We start from the raw sequence: 24,368 nt of genomic DNA, 5'->3' as shown, positions 1-24,368 counted from the left end.
GGTGATCAGTGAGATATACCTGCTGGAGAGCGTGCTACAGGTGGGTGTTGTTATGGTGATCAGTGAGATATACCTGCTGGAGAGCGTGCTACAGGTGGGTGTTGTTATCATGACCAGTGAGATATACCTGCTGGAGAGCGTGCTACAGGTGGGTGTTGTTATCATGACCAGTGAGATATATCTGCTGGAGCGCGTGCTACAGGTGGGTGTTGTTATCATGACCAGTGAGATATATCTGCTGGAGCGCGTGCTACAGGTGGGTGTTGTTATCATGACCAGTGAGATATACCTGCTGGAGCGCGTGCTACAGGTGGGTGTTGTTATCATGACCAGTGAGATATACCTGCTGGAGCGCGTGCTATGGGTGGGTGTTGTTATCATGATCAGTGAGATATACCTGCTGGAGAGCGTGCTACAGGTGGGTGTTGTTATCATGACCAGTGAGATATACCTGCTGGAGCGCGTGCTACAGGTGGGTGTTGTTATCATGACCAGTGAGATATACCTGCTGGAGCGCGTGCTACAGGTGGGTGTTGTTATCATGACCAGTGAGATATACCTGCTGGAGCGCGTGCTACAGGTGGGTGTTGTTATCATGACCAGTGAGATATACCTGCTGGAGCGCGTGCTACAGGTGGGTGTTGTTATCATGATCAGTGAGATATACCTGCTGGAGCACGTGCTACAGGTGGGTGTTGTTATCAAATGTAGCGAGGGCCAGACGACTAGAGCATACATGTCGCAGTGGTGGGTGGTATAAGGGGCTTTGGTAACAAAACGGATGGAACTGTGATAGACTGCATCCAGTTTGCTGAGTAGAGTATCTATTTTGTAGATGACATTGCCGAAGTCGAGGATTGGTAGGATAGTCAGTTTTACTAGGGTAAGTTTGGCGGCGTGAGGGAAGAAGACTTTGTTGCGAAATAGAAAGCCGATTCTAGATATGATTTTGGATTGGAGATGTTTAATATGAGTCTGGAAGGAGAGTTTACAGTCTAGCCAGACACCTAGGTATTTGTAGTTGTCCACATATTCTAGGTCATAACCATCCAAGGTAGTGATGCTAGTCGGGCGGGCGGGTGCAGGCAGCAAACGGTTGAAAAGCATGCATTTGGTTTTACTAGGGTTTAAGAGCAGTTGGAGGCCACGGAAGGAGTGTTGTATGGCATTGAAGCTTGTTTGGAGGTTAGTTAACACAGTGTCCATAGAAGGGCCAGATGTATACAGAATGGTGTCGTCTGCATAGAGGAGGATCAGGGAATCACACGCAACAAGAGCGACATCATTGATATATATAGAGAAAAGAGTCGACCCAAGATTGAACCCTGTGGTACCCCCATAGAGACTGCCAGAGGTCCGGACAACAGGCCCTCCGATTTGACATACTGAACTCTGTCTGCGAAGTAGTTGGAGAAGATACGGTGGGATTCGAAATGGTCAGAGATCTATTTATTAACTTGGCTTTCGAAGACTTTAGAGAGGCAGGGCAGGATGGATATAGGTCTATAACAGTTTGGGTCTAGAGTGCTCCCCTCTTTGAGGAGGGGAAAGTGGCAGCTTTCCAATCTTTAGGGATCTCGGACGATACGAAAGAGAGGTTGAACAGACTGGTAATAGGGGTTGCGACAATGGCGGCGGATAGTTTTAGAAAGAGAGGGTCCAGATTGTCTAGCCCAGCTGATTTGTATGGATCCAGGTTTTGCAACTCTTTCTAAACATCTGCTAACTGGATTTGAGTGAAGGAGAAGCTGGGAAGGCTCGGGCAAGTTGCTGCAGGGGAGGGGGGAGTTTATGGTCGGAGTCGGGGTAGCCAGGAGGAAACCATAGCCGTAGAGAAATGCTTATTGAAAGTGTCGATTATCATGGATTTATCGGTGGTGACCGTGTTACCTCGCCTCAGTGTAGTGGGCAGCTGTGAGGAGGTGCTCTTGTTCTCCATGGACTTTGCAGTGTCCCAAAACTTTTTGGAGTTAGAGCTACAGGATGCAAATTTCTGTTTGAAAAAGCTAGCATTTGCTTTCCTGACTGCCTGCGTGTATTGGTTCCTGACTTCCCTGAACAGTTGCATATCGCGGGGACTATTCGATGCTATTGCAGTCCGCCACAGGATGTTTTTGTGCTGGTCAAGGGCAGTCAGGTCTGGCATGAAACCAAGGACTATATCTGTTCTTAGTTCTACATTTTTTGAAAAGGGCATTGCTATTTCAAGATGGTATGGAAATTACTTTTACAGAACGACCAGGCATTCTCGACTGACGGGATGAGTTCAATATCCTTCCAGGATACCCGGGCCAGGTTGATTAGAAAGGCCTGCTCACATAAGTGTTTTAGGGAGCGTTTGACAGTGATGAGGGGTGATCGTTTGACCGCGGACCCATAGCGGATGCAGGCAATGAGGCAGTGATCGCTGAGATCCTGATTGAAAATAGCAGAGGTGTATTTGGAGGGCAAGTTGGTCAGGATAATATCTTTGAGGGTGCCCATGTTTACGGATTTAGGGTCTTGTGCAAATTGGGGGAGGGACACAACAAATAAATAACTTTACATGTGTGGCTCCTTACCACAATCAATCAGCATGCCAAAAATATTTCATACTCAGAGGGACTTTGAAATAATTTTTGCAGAGAGGGAATCTAGTGTGGAAGGAACAACTTCCAATTTGGAAGATGAAGCATTTTCCGAATATGAGGATCATGCCTCTGTCAATACTGAGTCTGACAGTGAGTTGGAAGAAGAGGATGAGATGGACCCTCAGCCAGCCCCAGGACCAGTCCGTCAGCAACCAGCTCATCAGCAGCCTGCAGGAGGAGAAAGGATGGATGTCAAAAAATTGAAGGAATGAGCCATCCCACATGGCTGTCAATGTGATAAGGATGCAACCAGGGCCGATGCGGATGGAGGTTACTCATGTTCAGGACATAAAGTCTTCTGTTGAACTGTTCATCCCAGACACAAACCAGAAAATCATTCTGAACTGCACTAACTTTGGAAAGAAGGAGTGCTTTTGGAGAGAGGTTGAAGAAAATGGACCAAACTCATATACATGCATACTTTGAGGTTCTTAACCTCATTATGACGAGCGTGACAGAGTGATGTTGTCGCGTGTGTGTGAGTCTGAATCTCGTACCTTGGCCTGCTATAGCTATATATGTGAGTGAGATTCCTGAATATTTTCATCATTGTAGATAGCAGACGGTAGCAACAAAAATGTCACGGATCTTTCTGTGACTTCCATCGCTCACACCTGGCCCCTATTCCCACACCTGGCCCTTATTCCCACACCTGGCCCCTATTCCCACACCTGGCCCCTATTCCCACACCTGGCCCCTATTCCTACACCTGGCCCCTATTCCCACACCTGGCCCCTATTCCTACACCTGGCCCCTATTCCCACACCTGGCCCCTATTCCCACACCTGGCCCCTATTCCTACACCTGGCCCCTATTCCTACACCTGGCCCCTATTCCCACACCTGGCCCCTATTCCCACACCTGGCCCCTATTCCCACACCTGGCCCCTATTCCTACACCTGGCCCCTATTCCCACACCTGGCCCCTATTCCTACACCTGGCCCCTATTCCTACACCTGGCCCCTATTCCTACACCTGGCCCCTATTCCTACACCTGGCCCCTATTCCTACACCTGGCCCCTATTCCTACACCTGGCCCCTATTCCTACACCTGGCCCCTATTCCTACACCTGGCCCCTATTCCCACACCTGGCCCCTATTCCTACACCTGGCCCCTATTCCTACACCTGGCCCCTATTCCCACACCTGGCCCCTATTCCCACACCTGGCCCCTATTCCCACACCTGGCCCTTATTCCTACACCTGGCCCCTATTCCTACACCTGGCCCCTATTCCTACACCTGGCCCCTATTCCTACACCTGGACCCTATTCCCACACCTGGCCCTTATTCCCACACCTGGCCCCTATTCCCACACCTGGCCCTTATTCCCACACCTGGCCCTTATTCCCACACCTGGCCCCTATTCCCACACCTGGCCCCTATTCCCACACCTGGCCCCTATTCCCACACCTGGCCCCTATTCCCACACCTGGCCCCTATTCCCACACCTGGCCCCTATTCCCACACCTGGCCCTTATTCCCACACCTGGCCCCTATTCCCACACCTGGCCCTTATTCCCACACCTGGCCCCTATTCCCATACCTGGCCCCTATTCCCACACCTGGCCCCTATTCCCACACCTGGCCCTTATTCCCACACCTGGCCCCTATTCCCACACCTGGCCCCTATTCCCACAGCTGGCCCCTATTCCCACACCTGGCCCCTATTCCCACCCTGGCCCCTATTCCCACACCTGGCCCCTATTCCCACAGCTGGCCCCTATTCCCACACCTGGCCCCTATTCTCACACCTGGCCCCTATTCCCACACCTGGCCCCTATTCCCACACCTGGCCCCTATTCCCACACCTGGCCCCTATTCCCACACCTGGCCCCTATTCCCACACCTGGCCCCTATTCCCACACCTGGCCCCTATTCCCACAGCTGGCCCCTATTCCCACAGCTGGCCCCTATTCCCACACCTGGCCCCTATTCCCACAGCTGGCCCCTATTCCCACAGCTGGCCCCTATTCCCACAGCTGGCCCCTATTCCCACACCTGGCCCCTATTCCCACAGCTGGCCCCTATTCCCACACCTGGCCCCTATTCCCACACCTGGCCCCTATTCCCACACCTGGCCCCTATTCCCACACCTGGCCCCTATTCCTACACCTGGCCCCTATTCACACACCTGGCCCCTTTTCCTATACCTGGCCCCTATTCACACAACTGGCCCCTTTTCCCACACCTGGCCCCTTTTCCCACACCTGGCCCATATTCCCACACCTGGTCCCTATTCCCACACCTGGCCCCTATTCCCACACCTGGTCCCTATTCCCACACCTGGCCCCTATTCCCACACCTGGTCCCTATTCCCACACCTGGTCCCTATTCCCACACCTGGCCCCTATTCCCACACCTGGTCCCTATTCCCACACCTGGCCCCTATTCCCACACCTGGTCCATATTCCCACACCTGGTCCCTATTCCCACACCTGGATCCTATTCCCACACCTGGCCCCTATTCCCACACCTGGTCCCTATTCCCACACCTGGCCCCTATTCCCACACCTGGTCCCTATTCCCACACATGGCCCCTATTCCCACACCTGGCCCCTATTCACACACCTGGCCCCTATTACCACACCTGGCTGCTATTCACACACCTGGCCCCTATTCCCACACCTGGCCCCTATTCCCACACCTGGCCCCTATTCCCACACCTGGTCCCTATTCCCACACCTGGCCCCTATTCCCACACCTGGTCCCTATTCCCACACCTGGCCCCTATTCCCACACCTGGTCCCTATTCCCACACCTGGTCCCTATTCCCACACCTGGTCCCTATTCCCACACCTGGTCCCTATTCCCACACCTGGCCCCTATTCCCACACCTGGTCCCTTTTCCCACTGATTGTATTTGTATAAATGTGGCCTTTGTTCACCATGATGCTGTTGATTATTGGTACAATGGCTGTTGGTGCTGTGAGGACCTGTGCTGTGTGTTTTGGCTTTCGTGCCCTTGTGGATTGTGTAGATGATTACGGGTCTCGTCCCGTGTTAATCATTGTGCTCGTGTGTAGTTATTCGAGGAACTCCTCGCTCTTTTGTTTGGTCTTCGTCCCTTTGCTCTTACACGGCACGCCATAACTTGGGGTATAATACAAAAACATATTAAGCATTCCTGTGCCTGTCTCCCGAATCATTGCTACCAGTGTGACAGAATAATCAAACATTGAGGGAGACAGCGAGAATGGACCGTCCGACTGACTACGCTGCTACAGGTCCGTCCGGCACCCCGGCAACTTCAGCAGCCACCACTGGCCCGTCCGACGCCACTGCTACTGGCCCATCCGGTACCCCCGCAACTTCAGCAGCCACAACTGGCCCGTCCGACGCCACTGCTACTGGCCCATCCGGTACCCCCGCAACTTCAGCGGCCACAACTGGCCCGTCCGGCGCCAATGCTACTGGCCCGTCCGGTACCCCCGCAACTTCAGCGGCCACAACTGGCCCGTCCGGCGCCACTGCTACTGGCCCGTCCGGTACCCCCGCAACTTCAGCGGCCACAACTGGCCCGTCCGGCGCCACGGCTACTGGCCCGTCCGGTACCCCCGGAACTTCAGCGGCCACAATTGGTCCGTCCGGCACCCCCGCGACTTCAGCAGCCACAACTGTTCCGTCCTGCACCCCCACAACTTCAGCAGCCACAACTGGTCCGTCCGGCACCCCCACAACTTCAGCAGCCACAACTGGTCCGTCCGGCACCCCCACAACTTCAGCAGCCACAACTGGTCCGTCCGGCACCCCCACAACTTCAGCAGCCACAACTGGTCCGTCCGGCACCCCCACAACTTCACCAGCCACAACTGGTCCGTCCGGCACCCCCACAACTTCAGCAGCCACAACTGGCCCGTCCGACGCCGAAGCGCTGTGATGTGTGCGGACCCAAGAAGGACAGGAAGACAAAGTAATACATTTGCAACACAAATACAATAAAACTCTATCCCTCGTGTGTAGAGCGGCCTTCATTTGTGTTCAATGGGGCTCATATATCATTTCCATAAAACTGTAAAATTTGTCCTTCCAATTTGTTCAGTTCTTTTTCAAATGTTTTTATTTTTTTATTTAAACTTTATTTAACTAGTTTAACTTGTTTAAAAAAACACATTTTAATAACAACAATAATGAATAGGGCTTTTATTGATAAATGTGAACTTGCAGAGGTAAATATTAACCATGGATGCTGTCCATATTGTTTGTAATTGATATAAGTCAACGTCTAAGTATGAAGTACTTTGTTCGATAAATTGTTATGGCTGTATTGTTTTAAAAACCCAATAATGTTGTGGGTCCATCAGACCGGCGAACATTGGGTGAAAAACAAAATGACCACCAAACATGATTCTAACGTCTGCCACAGCCACACACAAAGAATATAATCATCTAGAACCTCTTCATTTATTTGTGTTCTGGGATTTCAAAGGATAACAAGTGGTTGGAAGCAACCCCTCATTCAACGGCCAATGAATAATGTCCTTTGAAGCCCTGAATGCCCATGGCCTTACATCGTACAATTAGGAGGGATCTGAGAGAAACGCCTGCTGCTGATTTGCTCCCTCAATCCCCTCTCTAATGGCCTGTCTCTTATAGATCCCTATAGATCCACATTAGTCATGTAGGACGCAGCAACTCAATGTCCTCAACAGACATGTACAGTAATGTACTGTAAACATCAATCAAGAAGGTCAAATAATGTTCACTGCAAGCAGGTAGATAGTGAATGAGTAGTCTGGGGTGTTTGAGGCTCTCCATGCTTCCTCTCTCTATCCTTTCTTTCTCTCTCTCCCTCTCTCCCTCTGTCTCTCTTTCACACTCTCTCTCTCTGTCTCTCTGTCTCTCTCTCTCTCTCTCTCTGTCTCTCTCTCTCTCTCTCTCTCTCTCTCTCTCTCTCTCTCTCTCTCTCTCTCTCTCTCCCTCTCCCCCTCTCTCTCTCTTTCACACTCTCTCTCCCCCCCCCTCTCTCCAAGGTGATGGGTTTTACAACTACCTCATCAATCAGCGATGGTATGAGGCGGCGCTCACCCCCAATGAATAGCTGACCATAGAGCAAACCATTTGAATGGATAGATCGTAACAGGAGGGCGTACGGCGAGTACTGCCCCGTCATTTCCCTAGGAGTTACCGTCCCGGCCCCATGGACAGAGAAATGGAGACTTTCAGAGTTCATCCCTCTCTCGCCCTCAGACTCTTCAAACTGTTTCTCTACAGTCAAAGGATACTATTTTGGCATTGACTAATGGGCTGCTGTCATGGAGGTCCTGCACACGACTCACATCCTCTCTTCTTCCTCCTCACTGCTATCTCTGTGGTTTCTGATATTGTGTCAGATAATACTGTAGATGATCTCAGAAGACATTCATAGAATCTTCAAAGACAGTCGTAGAATCGAAGAAGACATCCATAGAATCTAAGAACACATCTATAGAATCTAAGAACACATCCATAGAATCTAAGAAGACGTCCATAGAATCTAAGAAGACGTCCATAGAATCTAAGAACACATCCATAGAATCTAAGAAGACGTCCATAGAATCTAAGAACACATCTATAGAATCTAAGAAGACATCTATAGAATCTAAGAACACATCCATAGAATCTAAGAAGACGTCCATAGAATCTAAGAAGACGTCCATAGAATCTTAGAAGACATCCATATAATCTTAGAAGACATCCATAGAATCTAAGAAGACGTCCATAGAATCTTAGAAGACGTCCATAGAATCTTAGAAAACGTCCATAGAATCTTAGAAGACGTCCATAGAATCTTAGAAGACGTCCATAGAATCTTAGAAGACGTCCATAGAATCTTAGAAGACGTCCATAGAATCTTAGAAGACGTCCATAGAATCTTAGAAGACATCCATAGAATCTTAGAAGACGTCCATAGAATCTTAGAAGACGTCCATAGAATCTTAGAAGACGTCCATAGAATCTTAGAAGACGTCCATAGAATCTTAGAAGACGTCCATAGAATCTTAGAAGACATTCATAGAATCTTAGAAGACGTCCATAGAATCTTAGAAGACGTCCATAGAATCTTAGAAGACGTCCATAGAATCTAAGAACACATCTATGGAATCTAAGAAGACATCTATAGAATCTAAGAAGACATCTATAGAATCTAAGAACACATCCATAGAATCTTAGAAGACATCCATAGAATCTTAGAAGATATCCATAGAATCTTAGAAGACATCCATAGATTATTAGAAGACATCCATAGAATCTTAGAAGACATCCATAGAATCTTAGAAGACATCCATGGAATCTTAGAAGAAATAAATAGAATCTTAGAAGACATCCATAGAATCTTAGAAGACATCCATAGATTCTTAGAAGACATCCATAGATTCTTAGAAGACATCCATAGATTATTAGAAGACATCCATAGATTCTTAGAAGACATCCATAGATTATTAGAAGACATCCATAGAATCTTAGAAGACATCCATAGAATCTTAGAAGACATCCATAGAATCTTAGAAGACATCCATAGATTCTTAGAAGACATCCATAGATTCTTAGAAGACATCCATAGAATCTCAGAAGAAATAAACAGAATCTTAGCAGACATCCATAGAAGCTTAGAAGACACCCATATAATCTTAGAAGACATCCATATAATCTTAGAAGACATCCATAGAATCTTAGAAGACATCCATATAATCTTAGAAGACATCCATAGAATCTTAGAAGACATCCATAGAATCTTAGAAGACATCCATATAATCTTAGAAGACATCCATAGAATCTCTGAAGAAATAAATAGAATTTTAGAAGACATCCATAGAATCTTAGAAGACATCCATAGAATCTTAGAAGACATCCATAGAATCTTAGAAGACATCCATAAAATCTCTGAAGAAATCAATAGAATCTTAGAAGACATCCATAGAATCTTAGAAGACATCCATAGAATCTCTGAAGAAATAAATAGGATCTTAGAAGACATCCATAGAATCTTAGAAGACATCCATAGAATCTTAGAAGACATCCATAGAATCTTAGAAGACATCCATAAAATCTTAGAAGACATCCATAGAATCTCTGAAGAAATAAATAGGATCTTAGAAGACATCCATAGAATCTTAGAAGACATCCATAGAATCTCTGAAGAAATAAATAGGATCTTAGAAGACATCCATAGAATCTTAGAAGACATCCATAGAATCTTAGAAGACATCCGTAGAATCTCTGAAGAAATAAATAGAATCTTAGAAGACATCCATAGAATCTTAGAAGACATCCATAGAATCTTAGAAGACATCCATAGAATCTTAGAAGACATCCATAGAATCTTAGAAGACATCCATAGAATCTTAGAAGACATCCATAGAATCTCTGAAGAAATAAATAGAATTTTAGAAGACATCCATAGAATCTTAGAAGACATCCATAAAATCTCTGAAGAAATCAATAGAATCTTAGAAGACATCCATAAAATCTTAGAAGACATCCATAGAATCTTAGAAGACATCCATAGAATCTCTGAAGAAATAAATAGGATCTTAGAAGACATCCATAGAATCTTAGAAGACATCCATAGAATCTTAGAAGACATCCATAGAATCTCTGAAGAAATAAATAGGATCTTAGAAGACATCCATAGAATCTTAGAAGACATCCATAGAATCTTAGAAGACATCCGTAGAATCTCTGAAGAAATAAATAGAATCTTAGAAGACATCCATAGAATCTTAGAAGACATCCATAGAATCTTAGAAGACATCCATAGAATCTTAGAAGACATCCATAGAATCTTAGAAGACATCCATAGAATCTTAGAAGACATCCGTAGAATCTCTGAAGAAATAAATAGAATCTTAGAAGACATCCGTAGAATCTCTGAAGAAATAAATAGGATCTTAGAAGACATCCATAGAATCTTAGAAGACATCCATAGAATCTTAGAAGACATCCATAGAATCTTAGAAGACATCCATAGAATCTTAGAAGACATCCATAGAATCTCTGAAGAAATAAATAGAATCTTAGAAGACATCCATAGAATCTTAGAAGACATCCATAGAATCTTAGAAGACATCCATAGAATCTTAGAAGACATCCATAGAATCTTAGAAGACATCCATAGAATCTCTGAAGAAATAAATAGAATCTTAGAAGACATCCATAGAATCTTAGAAGACATCCATAGAATCTTAGAAGACATCCATAGAATCTTAGAAGACATCCATAAATCTTAGAAGACATCCATAGAATCTCTGAAGAAATAAATAGAATCTTAGAAGACATCCATAGAATCTTAGAAGACATCCATAGAATCTTAGAAGACATCCATAGAATCTTAGAAGACATCCATAGAATCTTAGAAGACATCCATAGAATCTTAGAAGACATCCATAGAATCTCTGAAGAAATAAATAGAATCTTAGAAGACATCAGTAGAATCTTAGAAGACATCCAGAGTAAGCATATTTCTGCGAGGACAATGTGATGGAGAAGTTCTATGGAGGCACCAGCATCAACTATTCAGGGAGAATCTAATCAACATACTTTTGCCACAATCCTGAATATCCTCCTGACTATTCTCTATTGAATCACATTCTATTATTGAATAAGATACAAACACCCTGAATATTTAGGCTCCATGCATACCGTTGTAATTGGTACAGAATGTTCTCTTATAACAGTCTGATACATTTACATGTAAAACATTCCTTTGATAAAATCCTTCTTTGTGCGAGGCGATATTAGTAGATGAAATTGCAATGATAGACCATCCCCCGGCGAGGGAGACCGCAGGCATGTCAAATACTTTGAAGAAAATTGAGTTTATCTTTATCCACGGGAGAGTTCCTTGTTTAAATCAAGCCATTTCCTTCATAATGATTAGCTTCCCCACTTCTCCACTATTCTGAATATCTGAATACGCCTCATCTTTATATTTTCCTATGCTGCTAATCTGTTCAGAGACGATAATATACTGGTGGAGCATGTTTCCTAATCCGGTTCAATCTGGATTATAAATTCTGATTCTTTTCATTAACTATGACAAGGGTGTTCCCAGAACCAGGGGTCATTATGGATGATGCACACACACACAGATGCACACACACACACACACACACACACACACACACACACACACACACACACACACACACACACACACACACACACACACACACACACACACACACACACACACACACACACACACACACACACACACACACACACACACACACACACACACACACACACAAACTGTCATCTTGAGTCTCATCCAGAGAGGAACTACATGATTGATTTGAGTCCAAATCCTGTAATTGACTTGCACATTGTCATATAAAGACAGTGATATATGTACGGGATTCTAGATTGTTCTGGTTCCCCATGCAGACATCTGGTGGAGGCTATAACCCTCCGACAGAAACATATTATTGCTATTAGTGAAGTACCATAAGAGGGGTTTGACCCAAAGCCTCCTTTATCCTCTGTGTCCTTCGTTCTGTTTCTGGAGTAGGTCACGGGGGAAAGGGGTATTTTCTAGGAACTGGTTGAGTGAGAATACATCTCTTTGTAGACGGAGGGGAAGCTCTGTAGACGGAGGGGAAGCTCTGTAGATGTAGCATGAAGCACATCAACAATATGGAACTGGTTGAGTGAGAATACATCTCTCTGTAGACGGAGGGGAAGCTCTGTAGATGTAGCATGAAGCACATCAACAATATGGAACTGGTTGAGTGAGAATACGTCTCTTTGTAGACGGAGGGGAAGCTCTGTAGACGGAGGGGAAGCTCTTTAGATGTAGCATGAAGCACATCAACAATATGGAACTGGTTGAGTGAGAATATGTCTCTTTGTAGACGGAGGGGAAGCTCTGTAGATGTAGCATGAAGCACATCAACAATATGGAACTGGTTGAGTGAGAATACGTCTCTTTGTAGACGGAGGGGAATGTCTGTAGATGTAGCATGAAGCACATCAACAATATGGAACTGGTTGAGTGAGAATACGTCTCTTTGTAGACGGAGGGGAAGCTCTGTAGACGGAGGGGAAGCTCTGTAGATGTAGCATGAAGCACATCAACAATATGGAACTGGTTGAGTGAGAATACGTCTCTTTGTAGACGGAGGGGAAGCTCTGTAGATGTAGCATGAAGCACATCAACAATATGGAACTGGTTGAGTGAGAATACGTCTCTTTGTAGACGGAGGGGAATCTCTGTAGATGTAGCATGAAGCACATCAACAATATGGAACTGGTTGAGTGAGAATACGTCTCTTTGTAGGCGGAGGGGAAGCTCTGTAGACGGAGGGGAAGCTCTGTAGATGTAGCATGAAGCACATCAACAATATGGAACTGGTTGAGTGAGAATACGTCTCTTTGTAGACGGAGGGGAAGCTCTGTAGACGGAGGGGAAGCTCTGTAGATGTAGCATGAAGCACATCAACAATATGGAACTGGTTGAGTGAGAATACGTCTCTTTGTAGACGGAGGGGAAGCTCTGTAGATGTAGCATGAAGCACATCAACAATATGGAACTGGTTGAGTGAGAATACGTCTCTCTGTAGACGGAGGGGAAGCTCTGTAGACGGAGGGGAAGGTCTGTAGATGTAGCATGAAGCACATCAACAATATGGACGCCTTTCAGAAGCCACAGTAAACACTACTTAACAGGATGGAGCAGGCTAGTGACTGCTGCTGGAGGGTAGGTCTGCATACCTGGCCTTATGACAACAACACACGTTTACCTTTTCACACTGAGTCAATAGTTTCCATCTGCAGGGTTTAGAAATAAAGAAATGCATAGCATGTTCAGGAACGGTCAGGACTAACCTTCATGTAGTGATGTTCTGCTCCAACATGTACACACACACACACACACACACACACACACACACACACACACACACACACACACACACACACACACACACACACACACATACATACATACATACATACATACATACATACATACATACATACATACATACATACATACATACATACATACATACATACATACATACATACATACATACATACATACATACATACATACATACATACATACATACATACATACATACATACATACATACATACATACATACATACATACATACATACATACATACATACATACATACATACATACATACATACATACATACATACATACATACATACATACATACATACATACATACATACATACATACATACATAAATGTTAAAGGTTATGTGCTTATTATGTGTATATGTGTGTCCTTCTCTGCACAGAGATCCTGAACGGGGGGGTTTATGTTGACCAGAACAAGTTCCTGTGCCACGCCGACACCATCCACTGGAGGGACATCATCAAGAACCCCCAAGCTGAGCTCTTGGTGGTACCGTCCAACAACAGTGGCCTTGGATGTGAGTGTGGGGAGAAACCACAAAGCTGTGAGGGAGGGGTGGTCGAGGTGCTGATAAAAATATTGAGGGATGCTTCTCTAAACTTCCAAGGTGCACATTATACACAGACACACCTTCACACCTTCACTTACATGTTTCCTCAGTTTCATACAAATGATATTGTTCCTTCCTTCCTTTGTATCCTTCCTCTCTGTTTTGCTGAAGGTGAGTTGGAAGCAGCATCACAATAGATCTGTGATTAAACTCACATAGAGGTGGTTGGGTTGTGTTGCTATGCAGCCAGGCCCATGGTGATTCTGTCTCAGCTGCACATAAAGCTCACTAAAGCTGACAGCCAGCTCCAATCAAAGTGTTTAGAACACTGATATGGCTACCGGCCACTGTGTGTCGAAACACACAGCCATTGGCTACTGGCCACTGTGTGTCAAAACACACAGCCATTGGCTACTGGCCACTGTGTGTCGAAACACACAGCCATTGGCTACTGGCCACTGTGTGTCAAAACACACAGCCATTGGCTACCGGCCACTGTGTGTCAAAACACACAGCCATTGGCTACTGGCCACTGTGTGTCAAAACACACAGCCATTGGCTACTGGCCACTGTGTGTCAAAACACACAGCCATTGGCTACCGGCCACTGTGTGTCAAAACACACAGCCATTGGCTACTGGCCACTGTGTGTCAAAACACACAGCCATTGGCTACTGGCCACTGTGTGTCAAAACACACAGCCATTGGCTACCGGCCACTGTGTGTCAAAACACACCGCCATTTTAGTTCCAAGTCCACTCCCTCAAACCTTCTCCACATTTTCAATTTGTTTTCCCCTCCCTAGATTGCATTGTATGCCAAGGAAAAGTGAGGGCATGATATGCATTCAATATCAGTGTAGAAAATGTCACTGAATGTCACAGTGGCCACTAAAAACAGCACGTATGACCACGAAATGTCACACAACGCTCGAGTGAGCATGTAGATTCTCCCCACAAGGTGTCTGTTTGAGATGTGAGAAGAAGAAGAGAGGACAGAGGAGAGGACAGAGGAGAGGACAGAGGAGAGGACAGAGGAGAGGACAGAAGGGAGTACAGAGGAGAGGACATAAGAGAGGACAGAGGAGAGGACAGAGGAGAGGACATAAGAGAGGACAGAGGAGAGGACAGAGGAGAGGACAGAGGAGAGGACAGAGGAGAGGACATAAGAGAGTACAGAGGAGAGGACAGAAGAGAGGACAGAGAAGAGAGGACAGGGGAGAAGACAGAAGAGGACAGATGAGAGGACAGAGGAGAGGACAGAAGAGAGGACAGAGAAGAGAGGACAGGGGAGAAGACAGAAGAGGACAGATGAGAGGACAGAGGAGAGGACAGAAGAGAGGACATAAGAGAGGACGGAGGAGGGGACGGAGGAGAGGACAGAGGAGAGGACATAAGAGAGGACAGATGAGAGGACAGAGGAGAGGACAGAAGAGAGGACAGAGAAGAGAGGACAGGGGAGAAGACAGAAGAGGACAGATGAGAGGACAGAGGAGAGGACAGAAGAGAGGACAGAGAAGAGAGGACAGGGGAGAAGACAGAAGAGGACAGATGAGAGGACAGAGGAGAGGACAGAAGAGAGGACATAAGAGAGGACGGAGGAGGGGACGGAGGAGAGGACAGAGGAGAGGACATAAGAGAGGACAGATGAGAGGACAGAGGAGAGGACAGAAGAGAGGACATAAGAGAGGACGGAGGAGGGGACGGAGGAGAGGACGGAGGAGAGGACGGAGGAGAGGACGGAAGAGGGGACAGAGGAGAGGACGGAGGAGAAGACAGAGGAGAGGAAGGAGGAGAGGACAGAAGAGAGGATGGAGGAGAGGGAGTATAAGACAATACGAGTTGGCATAAAATGAGAGAGTGGCTCGGCGTGCGTGGGAGCCCAGGTTGCCAGATTGAGGCTTTCTTTGAGGTTGCCAGATTGGATCGCTATTTAACATAATAATTTTTGGAGTGAGCGAGGCGTAATTTCACAGGCAGGCAGGGGGCCGAGGGTGACATTCACCCAGCCCTCCACTTCAGTATGTAATTACCACACAGTCAATTAAAGCCTGATGATGACAGACCCATTCACGCTCACTGACGGTGGGCTATGATAACTGTTATGTGTCATGTCCCCACTTTTTGCCTGAGAGAGATGACTTGACTGGGAGTGGATCCTTGTCCCTCATACTTACTGTAGACCCAGAGAGAGCCAGCGAGAACAATGAGAGCACACTCACCCACTCTCATAGTACACTCACCCACTCTCATCGTACACTCACCCACTCTCATAGTACACTCACCCACTCTCATAGTACACTCACCCACTCTCATCGTACACTCACCCACTCTCATAGTACACTCACCCACTCTCATAGTACACTCACCCACTCTCATCGTACACTCACCCACTCTCATAGTACACTCACCCACTCTCATAATACACTCACCCACTCTCATCGCACACTCACCCACTCTCATAGTACACTCACCCACTCTCATCGTACACTCACCCACTCTCATAGTACACTCACCCACTCTCATCGTACACTCACCCACTCTCATAGTACACTCACCCACTCTCATAGTACACTCACCCACTCTCATCGTACACTCACCCACTCTCATCGTACACTCACCCACTCTCATAGTACACTCACCCACTCTCATCGTACACTCACCCACTCTCATAGTCACTCTCATAGTACACTCACCCACTCTCATAGTACACTCACCCACTCTCATCGTACACTCACCCACTCTCATAGTACACTCACCCACTCTCATTGTACACTCACCCACTCTCAGAGTACACTCACCCACTCTCATAGTACACTCACCCACTCTCATAGTACACTCACCCACTCTCATAGCACACTCACCCACTCTCATAGCACACCCACCCACTCTCACAGTACACTCACCCACTAGCACACTCATATAGTACACTCACCCACTCTCATAGTACACTCACCCACTCTCAGAGCACACTCACCCACTCTCATAGTACACTCACCCACTCTCAGAGCACACTCACACACTCTCAGAGTACACTCACCCACTCTCATAGTACACTCACCCACTCTCATAGTACACTCACCCACTCTCATAGTACACTCACCCACTCTCATCGTACACTCACCCACTCTCATCGTACACTCACCCACTCTCATCGTACACTCACCCACTCTCATAGTACACTCACCCACTCTCATAGCACGTCACACTCACCCACTCTCATCGTACACTCACCCACTCTCATCGTACACTCACCCACTCTCATAGTACACTCACCCACTCTCATCGTACACTCACCCACTCTCATTGTACACTCACCCACTCTCATAGTACACTCACCCACTCTCATAGTACACTCACCCACTCTCATCGTACACTCACCCACTCTCATCGTACACTCACCCACTCTCATCGCACACTCACCCACTCTCATAGTACACTCACCCACTCTCATAGTACACTCACCCACTCTCATAGTACACTCACCCACTCTCATCGTACACTCACCCACTCTCATAGTACACTCACCCACTCTCATAGTACACTCACCCACTCTCATAGTACACTCACCCACTCTCATAGCACACTCACCCACTCTCAGAGTACACTCACCCACTCTCAGAGTACACTCACCCACTCTCATAGTACACTCACCCACTCTCATAGTACACTCACCCACTCTCAGAGCACGCTCACCCACTCTCATAGTACACTCACCCACTCTCAGAGCACACTCACCCACTCTCAGAGTACACTCACCCACTCTCAGAGTACACTCACCCACTCTCAGAGCACACTCACTCACTCTCAGAGCACACTCACCCACTCTCATAGTACACTCACCCACTCTCAGAGCACACTCACCCACTCTCAGAGTACTCTCACCCACTCTCAGAGTACACTCACCCACTCTCAGAGCACACTCACTCTCAGAGCACGCTCACCCACTCTCAGAGCACACTCACCCACTCTCAGAGCACACTCACCCACTCACTGAGCACACTCACCCACTCACTGAGCACACTCACCCACTCTCAGAGCACACTCACCCACTCTCAGAGCACACTCACCCACTCACTGAGCACACTCAGGATGGAGGATGGAAGTTTGTGTGTGTGTGTGTGTGTGTGTGTGTGTGTGTGTGTGTGTGTGTGTGTGTGTGTGTGTGTGTGTGTGTGTGTGTGTGTGTGTGTGTGTGTGTGTGTGTGTGTGTGTGTGTGTGTGGATGGTTATCTGACATGTTTTGTTTGTGTGTGTGTGTGTGGTCCGCAGGTAAACGATGTCATCGCTCTTGTAACGGACGCTGCTGGGGCCATCAGGACAACCAGTGCCAAAGCTGTATGTATTAGACACACACACACACTTACACTCACACTCACACTCACACTTACACTCACACTTACACTCACACACACAAGGTCAGGGAGAGCAAGAGAGAGGGAGAACAAAGAGAGAGAGTGAAAGAGAGAGATAAACAGAAAGAGAGAGAGAGAACGAGAGAGAGAACGAGAGAGAAACAGAGAGAGAAACAGAGAGAGAAACAGAGAAACAAAGAGAGAGAGAGAAAGAGAGATAAACAGAAAGAGAGAGAGAAACAGAGAGAGAGAGAGAGATAAACAGAAAGAGAGAGAAAGAGAGAGAGACACAGAGAGAAAGAGAGAGAGAGAGAAACAGAAAGAGAGATAAACAGAAAGAGAGAGAGAGAACGAGAGAGAAAGAGGGAGAATGAGAGAGATAAACAGAGAGATAAACAGAAAGAGAGAGAAAGAGAGAGAACAGAAAGAGAGACAAACAGAAAGAGAGAGAGAGAACGAGAGCGAAAGAGGGAGAAAGAGAGAGAGAAACAGAAAGAGAGAAACAGAAAGAGAGAAACAGAAAGAGAGAGAGAGGGAGAAACAGAAAGAGAGATAAACAGAGAGAGATAAACAGAAAGAGAGATAAACAGAAAGAGAGAGAGAGAACGAGAGAGAAAGAGGAAGAAATAGAGAGATATAAACAGAGAGAGATAAACAGAAAGAGAGAGAAAGAGAGAGAAACAGAAAGAGATAGAGAGAAAGAGAGAGAAACAGAAAGAGAAATAAACAGAGAGATAAACAGAGAGAGAAACAGAAAGAGAGATAAACAGAAAGAGAGATAAACAGAAAGAGAGAGAGAGAACGAGAGAGAAAAAGAGAGAGATAAACAAAGAGAAACAGAGAGAGAAACAGAGAGAAACAAAGAGAAACAGAGAGAGAAACAGAGAGAGAAACAGATAGAGAAACAAAGAGAAAGACCTAGAGAAACAGAGAGAGTTCAAGCAGCTGAGGATTTCACTGTAACACTCCTCTGTGTAATGACAGGGTGAACTCCAGCCGTCATAGACAACCATAGAGAGTGATTGGTCTTTTCTTTGCAGTTCCTCAGTCAGAATAATAGAGCTAAGAGCTCCACAGCTTTCAGTCCTACCACTTCATTATGTTCCCACACAGAGGGACAGGAAGTGAGCACTTAAACACAAGGCTTTGACAACCCAGAATTATTATGCCACTGTGTGAAGTGTGTGTGTTGTTGGTATCCTCTTCTCAACAGGGTATAAACCCAGTGTCATTAAACAGGGGTGTAGGGATTGATTTATCATGGACCACGTTCCATATCAGGCATTTTCTATGGAGAGCTATAACTTACACTATATAACTGGCAGTGCATTGTGTGTGTGTGTGTGTGTGTGTGTGTGTGTGTGTGTGTGTGTGTGTGTGTGTGTGTGTGTGTGTGTGTGTGTGTGTGTGTGTGTGTGTGTGTGTGTGTGTGTGTGTGTGTGTGTGTGTGTGTGTGTGTGTGTGTGTGTGTGTGTGTGTGTGTGTGTGTGTGTGTGTGTGTGTGTGTGTGTGTACCTGTGTCAGTAATGTAAACCCTGTGCTCTCCACAGTGACCAAGACTGTGTGTGCTGAGCAGTGTGACGGCCGTTGCTTCGGCCCCTACGTCAGTGACTGCTGCCACAGGGAGTGTGCTGGGGCTGCTCGGGACCCAAGGACACAGACTGCTTCGTACGTGGACACACACACACACAAACACACAGATGCCCGCGCATACACACAGACATCTACACAGTTATCCACAGTTAACCCCCCTCACACACACATTACTCTCCCAACACAACAACAGAATTCACACAAATGCTCTAATTCCCCAGTTACTGAAAGACACATCTCTGTGTGTTTAATAGACTGTAGAAGTCTACTGACTCCTCCTCAGATGAAACAACCAAATGGCTCATTTATTATTCTAATTATGATCCTTTCACCCCCCTAACATTGTCTGTTTATTTAATGAAGGAATGTTTTCTACTAACAGAGCGATATTACAGTTGTACCGTATAGAGCCTTATCCAATTCAATTACTAGTCGCTATTAGAGGTCGCAAACACTGACGACAGACAAGTTCAAAGTTTTATGAGAAAAACATTTCACCATTTAGTGGTTTGGCTGCAGGTACAGTATGACCTAGAGGATAATAGTGTTTTGGCTACAGATACAGTATGACCTGGAGGATAAGAGTGTTTTGGCTGCAGATACAGTATGACCTGGAGGATAAGAGTGTTTTGGCTACAGATACAGTATGACCTGGAGGATAAGAGTGTTTTGGCTGCAGATACAGTATGACCTGGAGGATAAGAGTGTTTTGGCTACAGATACAGTATGACCTGGAGGATAAGAGTGTTTTGGCTGCAGATACAGTATGACCTGGAGGATAAGAGTGTTTTGGCTGCAGATACAGTATGACCTGGAGGATAAGAGTGTTTTGGCTGCAGATACAGTATGACCTGGAGGATAAGAGTGTTTTGGCTACAGATACAGTATGACCTGGAGGATAAGAGTGTTTTGGCTACAGATACAGTATGACCTGGAGGATAAGAGTGTTTTGGCTGCAGATACAGTATGACCTGGAGGATAAGAGTGTTTTGGCTGCAGATACAGTATGACCTGGAGGATAAGAGTGTTTTGGCTACAGATACAGTATGACCTGGAGGATAATAGTGTTTTGGCTACAGATACAGTATGACCTGGAGGATAAGAGTGTTTTGGCTGCAGATACAGTATGACCTGGAGGATAAGAGTGGTTTGTCTGCAGATACAGTATGACCTGGAGGATAAGAGTGTTTTTGGTGCAGTTACAGTATGGCCTGGAGGATAAGAGTGCTTTTGGTGCAGTTACAGTATGGCCTGGAGGATAAGAGTGCTTTTGGTGCAGTTACAGTATGGCCTGTATACTGTAATATGATTAAACCTGGCTAAAAACGACTGATCATGTAGTAAACAGTAAACAGTGGTGTGTCCTTGTGTTCCTCAGGGCTCAATCCCATCTAACCCACCTTGTAGTGTTTACATAATAGCTCTGTATCCCACTGGGAAGTAAAATCCCCATATGGTTGAAGGTAGTCTGTTGTAAAACATACCACTACCAGGTAGACTGCTCTAACACGTACATGCTTACACATTTCAGAATAAGATGTGTTTTCCCAGACAGTAGTTTCTAAACAAAGACAACGTCAATGTACATTACTGTGGTTGGTTCAATTGAGTCCTACCCCAAGCTCCAATACCCTCAGACTGTGTGTTCCTAATGTTTCCGTTCCAGGCCTGCACCAACTTCAACGACAGCGGGGCGTGCGTGACCCAGTGCCCCCAGCCCTTTGTGTACAACCCCACCACCTTCCAGCTGGAATCCAACCCACGGGCCAAGTACACCTATGGATCCTTCTGTGTGGAGAAGTGTCCCCGTAAGAACCGGTTACCTGACCAACACCATGCATAACGCTGGCATGACCCTTGACCCACACCATGCATAACACTGGCATGACTCTTGACCCACACTATGCATAACACTGGCATGACCCATGACCCATGACCCACACCATGCATGATGCTGGCATGACCCATGCCCCATGACCCACACCATGCATAACACTGGCATGACCCACACCATGCATAACACTGGAATGACCCATGACCCATGACCCTTGACCCACACCATGCATAACACTGGCATGACTCTTGACCCACACCATGCATAACACTGGCATGACCCATGACCCACACCATGCATAACACTGGCATGACCCATGACCCACACCATGCATGATGCTGGCATGACCCATGCCCCATGACCCACACCATGCATAACACTGGCATGACCCACACCATGCATAACACTGGAATGACCCATGACCCATGACCCTTGACCCACACCATGCATAACACTGGCATGACCCATGACCCACACCATGCATAACACTGGCATGACCCATGACCCACACCATGCATGATGCTGGCATGACCCATGCCCCATGACCCACACCATGCATAACATTGGAATGATCCATGACCCACACCATGCATGATGCTGGCATGACCCATGCCCCATGACCCACACCATGCATAACACTGGCATGACCCACACCATGCATAACACTGGAATGACCCATGACCCATGACCCTTGACCCACACTATGCATAACACTGGCATGACCCACACCATGTATAATGCTGGCATGACCCATGACCCACACCATGCATAACGCTGGCATGACCAATGACCCACACCATGCATAATGCTGGCATGACCCTTGACCCACACCATGCATAACACTGGCATGACCCATGACCCATGACCCACACCATGCATGACCCATGACCCACACCATGCATACCGCTGGCATGACCCATGACCCACACCATGCATACCGCTGGCATGACCCATGACCCATGACCCATGACCCACACCATGAATGTTCCACATTTTATTGAGTGCAATGTTTCAACCTGAATGTCTTCAAAACTATTGATGTACAAATCAATTCAGGGGACTGACACAGACACATGCACACAACCATGTAGGACAGCCCTGTGGAAGAGTTTCTGTAATGTGTAGAGTAAAGTTATAGACAACCATGTAGGACAGCCCTGTGGAAGAGTTTCTGTAATGTGTAGAGTAAAGTTATAGACAACCATGTAGGACAGCCCTGTGGAAAAGTTTCTGTAATGTGTAGAGTAAAGTTATAGACAACCATGTATGACAGCCCTGTGGAAGAGTTTCTGTAATGTGTAGAGTAAAGTTATAGACAACCATTTAGGACAGCCCTGTGGAAGAGTTTCTGTAAAGTGTAGAGTAAAGTTATAGACAACCATGTAGGACAGCCCTGTGGAAGAGTTTCTGTAATGTGTAGAGTAAAGTTATAGACAACCATGTAGGACAGCAATGTGGAAGAGTTTCTGTAAAGTGTAGAGTAAAGTTGTTATATCTGTGTGTTGTGTCCCAGATAACTTTGTGGTGGATCACAGCTCCTGTGTGAGGGCTTGTCCCAGCAACAAGATGGAAGTAGAGGAGAACCGCACCAAGATGTGCATCCCTGCACTGATATCTGTCCCAAAGGTACAACATATAATGTCATATGTCCCAAGGTATCCACATACTGTACCCCATAATGACATCTGTCCCAAAGGTACCCACATACTGTACCCCCATAATGACATCTGTCCCAAAGGTACCCACATACTGTACCCCCATAATGACATCTGTCCCAAAGGTACCCACATACTGTACCCCCATAATGACATCATGTATGTCCCGAGATGGCATAGCAGTTGTCAGACGTCTTTTGTCCTCGTCTTGTCGTGTCCTGTTTAAATATATATTTACAACTTTTTTTCACATACATTTTATTTTTATTTTCCATCAACTCATCTTCAAAACACTCTCCTGCAACCCGCCTCACCAATTTATATTTATAAATAAGTATTATTTACCTCAAATCTGCAATCCTCCAAGAAGCTAGCAAGAAGCTAGCCAGAAATCTCCAAGAAGCTAGCCAGAAACTAACCAGAAGCTAGCCAGGAGCTAGCCAGAAGCTAATCAGAAGCTAGTTCAGAAGCTAGTTAGCTTATTTACTGGCAAATCGTTAGTATTCAACTAACCACGGTTTGTGGTCATCAGCTATCCTTTAGCTCGAAAATCTATCGCCAGTTTTGTACGGCGCAGCGAGGCTCGGAACGGAACATACTGGACCAATTTTTCTCTCCATGTCCTTGGATTTCATCTGCTCTCTGGACATTCATTCCCGGATCTCACAGCTAGCCAGCTGCTATCCGTGTGTCTATCTGCTCTCGTCGATTCCGGAGCAAACATCAATTACTCCGGAGCTAGCCAGCTCCGTCAATCACTCCTGAGCTCCGTCAATCACTCCTGGGCTGCAGTCACCTATCCGGACCCGTTTTACTGCCTACGCGGAGCCCCACCGGGCCTTCACAACTGGACTGCCGACGTTATCTACCCGAAGGA

The 24,368-nt window shown here is 46.3% G+C and overlaps 1 pseudogene; it reads left to right on the top strand.

Annotated features, from left to right (window-relative positions):
• Positions 1-24,368, top strand: part of LOC124021726 — a 129,571-nt pseudogene that overhangs the window by 76,783 nt on the left and 28,420 nt on the right.

The sequence above is a fragment of the Oncorhynchus gorbuscha genome, unplaced genomic scaffold (assembly GCF_021184085.1).
Source record: "Oncorhynchus gorbuscha isolate QuinsamMale2020 ecotype Even-year unplaced genomic scaffold, OgorEven_v1.0 Un_scaffold_1184, whole genome shotgun sequence".
Taxonomy (NCBI): Eukaryota; Metazoa; Chordata; class Actinopteri; order Salmoniformes; family Salmonidae; genus Oncorhynchus; species Oncorhynchus gorbuscha.
Note: the sequence above shows the minus strand (reverse complement) of the source record. Positions and strands in the feature narration are given on the sequence as shown.